Genomic DNA, 5,000 nt, shown 5'->3' with positions numbered 1-5,000 from the left:
AAAGAAGGGGAAAGAAAGGAAATTTGGAAAGAAAGCAGGAAGAGGAATGGGAATTTGGAAAAGCTAGAAGGCCACCGACTTGGCAAATTTGGAACAGGACAGAAGGACAAGACGGGGGCCTTTGGAAAGCCAGCACGGGAAAGAAATGGAAAGTTTGGAAAAGCGGAGGGAAGGGGAATTGGAATTTGGGAAACGACAGACGCGAAAGAACGTGGACATTTGGAAGAAAGATACGGCAACGAAAGTGGGAACTTTGGACAAGAACGACGGACCGATGGCAAATTTTGGGCAACGAAAGGCGGGAAAGGATTGGACATTTGGAAGAACCGAAGGAAACGAAATGGAAACTTTGGCCGAAAGAGGGAAAGGATTGGCAAGTATGTACAGAAAGCAGGACAGTGATGGGAATTGGAACGAACAAGGCAACGGACCTGGCCCATTTTGGAACGACGAAGGAAAGAAAGGGGCTTTGGACAGAAAGAAGGAAAGACATGGCCTTTGGACAAGCACGTGGGAAAGGTTGGAAATTAGGAACGAAAGAAGGAAAAGCAATGGCAACCTATGGACAATAAGCCGGAAAGGAAGGGGAATTTGGGCAAGAAGAAGGAAAGAACTGGAAATATGGAAAGAAAAGAAGGAAAGAAAGCGGGGCATTTCGGAAAGAAAGCGCGGACCGAACATGGCGTTTGTGCAAGCCAGAGGGCAAGGATTGGGCAATTTGGCCGACCGAAGGGAGAGAACAGGAACTTTGGACAGAAGAAGCCACGAAAGGGGGAATTTTGGGACGAACGACGGAAAGAAATGGAAATTTTGGAAGACCGAGGGCAAGGACTTTGGCCCTTTGGAAAGAACGAAGGAACGAAATGAGACAAATGGACAGTACAGACCGAACGATACTTGGAAATTCTGGCACGAAAGAAGGGAAAGAAAGGGGGTAATTTGGCCGTACGCCGGCCCGAATGAACATTTTGGAACAGCCGAGGGGACAAGGGCTTGGGAACTTCTGGACCGCCCGAAGGCCAGCAATGGACATTTGGAAAGACAAGAAAGGAAAGAAAGATGGGACTTTGGAAAGAAAGAAGGAAGAAATGGAAATTCTGGAACGAAAGGTAGGGAAGGCTTGGACATTTGGAACGAAAGAAGGAAAGACTGGAACTTTGGAAAGAAAGACGGGGGGGGACACGCCTGGGGCCATTAGGCAAGAAAGAAGGCAAGAAGACGGGATTTGGAAAGCAAGAAGGACAGAAATGGAATTTGGCCGTCAGGCACGGGAAAGTATTGGAAATTTGGCAAGAAAGACGGGACCGCCAGACTGGAATATACGGAAAGCAAGACGAATGAACAGAAATGTGAATTTGGCAAGCATGAAGGAACAGACTGGCCATTTGGCACGCGCGCAGGACGCCAGGGGCCATTTGGCCCGCCCGCCGGAAAGACCTGGAACTTTGGAAAGAAAGCAGGCCAGGATTGGGAAATTTGGCACGCCGAGAAAGACCTGGCATTTTGGACAGCCAGCAAAGGCAAGCAACCAGGGGGAATCTTGGCAAGAAAGAAGGAAAGACTGGACATTTGGCAAAGCAAGAGGGCACCGGATTGTGACTATTGGCCCGCCGCGGCCAGCCACTGGCAACTTTGGTAAAAAGACTCCGCTCGCGACCGGCCCAGGCCCTATTTGGCCCGACCGCAGGCAAGACATAGACACTATAGGCACAGCAAGCGGGAAAGGACTTTGGAAATTTGGACACGACCGAGGACAGAAAATGGCAATTTTGAGCAAGACAGACCGGCACCGCCACTGCGTGGCCTTAGGCACGGCCCGCCGGCGCGCCTGCCCTTAGGCCCGACCGCCGGCCCGACAGGGGGGCCTAATTACCATCCCGCGGCCCTCCTTGGCCCTAAGTGCCCGCAAGAGGGCCAGTCTTGGCCCAAAGTCCCTACCGACGGCACGCCTAGTCCCATTAGTCCCGCCATACGGACAGCAAATTTTCCATTTGTCCACTCCCGCCGTCACTCCCGTTGCCCTAAGGCCCTCCATACGGAACATCCGGGGCCTTATCTTCCCGCCCCGCAGGTCCTCCCCAGTCCCATATGCCCGCCCTCGGGGCCGTCTATGCCAAAGTCCCGCCTCCGGCACGCACATTCCTCTTGGCCGATCAACGCAGTTCCCGAAGTTTCACCCATAGTCACGCCATCCGTCACATAATGGGCAAATTTCCCTCCTCCGTCTCCTCACCATTCCCAATAATTACCTACCTCATTCCATTCACATTGGAGTTCCCATTTGTCCACTCCCCGCCCGGCACTACATTGCAACTATTGGCCCTCCCGCCGTACCTTACATTTACACTTTGCGACAGCATTCTCGGCACCCCCTCAACTGGCCCTTTGTCAGTCTCCGGCCTTCCCGTTGTTCAAATTGCCCTCCTCCTTCCCTCCCTTTTCCCAATTCCTCCTCTTTCCCAGCAAGTCCCATAATTCCCTCCCTCCTGCCAGAACAGGCCCCATTGTGCCCTCCCTCCTGCCCCTCCCGTGTCCAGAATTCCTCCCTCTTCCCTCCCATTCCAAATTCCCTCCCTTCATTTCCTCTTCAATTCCCAAATTCCCTCCCTCTTCCCTCCCATTCCAAATTCCCTCCTCCTTCCCTCCCAATCCCAAATTCCCTCCCTCCTTCCCTCCCATTTCCCAAATTCCCTCCCTCTTCCTTCAATTCCCAAATTCCCTCCCTCCTTCCCTCCCATTCCCAAATTCCCTCCCTCCTTCCCTCCCTTTTCCAAATTCCCTCCCTCCTTCTCTCCCATTCCCAAATTCCCTCCCTCCTTCCCTCCCTTTTCCAAATTCCCTCCCTCCTTCCCTCCCATTCCCAAATTCCCTCCCTCTTTCCCTTCAATTCCCAAATTCCCTCCCTCCTTCCCTCCCATTCCCAAATTCCCTCCCTCCTTCCCTCCCATTCCCAAATTCCCTCCCTCCTTCCCTCCCATTCCCAAATTCCCTCCCTCCTTCCCTCCCTTTTCCAAATTCCCTCCCTCCTTCCCTCCCATTCCCAAATTCCCTCCCTCTTTCCCTTCAATTCCCAAATTCCCTCCCTCCTTCCCTCCCATTCCCAAATTTCCTCCCTCCTTCCCTCCCATTCCCTAATCCTTTCCCTTCTTCTCTCCCTTCTATCTCCTTATCTCCCTTACTCCCCTCAATTCTCGCTCCTCTCCATTCCCTCCCTCCCCTCAATCCAGCAGCGCAGTCCAAGCAAAGCAAATGCATTTTCCAAGAAGATTCTTTCCCAATTCCAACTTTAATCAGGAAATAATTACGCGTATGTTGTTTAATCTGTCTTAAATGGATGAACCGCAGTCACATGGGACCTTATGAATGAAAGCTACGGGGTTTTAACGCACGGTCACACGGGGTCCTCGCGGCTCACTCGCTCGCCTCGGCTGGCTCTTGGGATCCGCTCTGGGGAGAGGTGGTGGTGGGGGAGTGGTGGTGTTGGTGTTGGGGGAGTGGTGGTGTTGGTGGTGATGTTGGTGGAGGTAGTGGTGGTGTTGGGGGAGTGGTGGTGGTGGTGGAGGTGGTGGTGGTGGTGGGGGAGTGGTGGTGTTGGGGGAGAGGTGGTGGTGGTGGTGTTGTTGGTGGAGGTAGTGGTGGTGTTGGGGGAGTGGTGGTGGTGGTTGGTGGTAATGGTGATGGAGGTGGTGTTGGGGGAGGTGGCGTTGGGGGAATGGTGGTGGTGGTGGTAATGGTGGTGGAGGTGGTGTTGGTGGAGGTAGTGGTGGTGGTGGTGTTGGGGGAGATGGTGGTGTTGGGTGTTGCTGTTAGTGCTGCTATTGTTGTTGGTGTTGTTGGTGATGGTGTTTTTGTTGTTGGTGATATTAGTGTTGCTGGTGTTGTTGGTGATGTTATTGTTGTTGGTGCTGGTAGTATTGGTGTTGCTGTTGATATTGTTATTGTTGTTGTTGCTGGTGTTGTTGTTATTGTTGTTGGTGTTGTTGCTGGTGTTGTTATTGGTGTTATCATTGTTGGTGGTGTTTTGCTATTGTTGTTGGTGGTGTTAGTGTTGTTGTTGGTGTTGTTTTTGTTGATGGGGATGGTGTTGTTGGTGTTGTTGCTGTCGGTGTTGTTGGCGTTGTTGTTGGTGGTGTTAGTGTTGTAGGTGGTTATGGTGGTGCTGTTGGTGTTGTTGCTTTCGGTGTTGTTGGCGTTGTTGTTGGTGGTTTTAGCGTTGTTGGTGGTTATGGTGGGGCTGTTGGTGTTGTTGCTATCGGTATTGTTAATAGTGGTGGTGTTGTTGATTGTGTCGTTGACTTTTTTTCATCTGTGTTGCATTGTATATATATATATATATATGACTGCCGCGATGGTCCAGTGGTTAGACCACTGGGCTCCGACCCTCGTGGTCCCGAGTTCAATTCCCCGTCGCGGCGGTCGTAAATTGCCTTCGCTCCGACTGCTGGCTCGAGCCCGAGAAAACGACATATCGCCTTGAGAAGTCAAACACAGGTGTCGTAGGGGAAGTCGCCGCCGTGACACAAATGTTAGCGCGCCGAACCGCGGTTGATTAGGAAGGGCATCCAATCAGGCAAGGGTGACACTCAATAATAAATTGAAAGAGGCCTATGTCCTGCAGTGGAATGAATATATATATATATATATATATCTACATATGCATATTTATCTATTTGTTTATATATCTATTTTTTCGTTTTTTGTTTTGTTTTGTTATGTTTGTGTTTGCTTTCGCACTTACTCTCTTGGCCTTCGAGGTTCTTGCTCTCTCTCTCTCTCTCTCTCTCTCTCTCTCTCTCTCTCTCTCTCTCTCTCTCTCTCTTTCTTTCTCTCTCTGTCTCTCTCTCTTTCTTTCTGAGTGATACGACCGATATAATTTCCTTTTTTTTTCCCCTTTTCTTAAAGCGCAAAATAACCCGGCCGTTTTCTCTCTCCTCCTGTTTATCAATATCACTTTTACATATCTCCTCTTCTTTTATTCTTGCTTCGCTTGTTTCACTTAT

Source organism: Penaeus chinensis, chromosome 32 (genome assembly GCF_019202785.1).
Source record: "Penaeus chinensis breed Huanghai No. 1 chromosome 32, ASM1920278v2, whole genome shotgun sequence".
In the NCBI taxonomy this organism is placed as follows: Eukaryota; Metazoa; Arthropoda; class Malacostraca; order Decapoda; family Penaeidae; genus Penaeus; species Penaeus chinensis.
Note: the sequence above shows the minus strand (reverse complement) of the source record.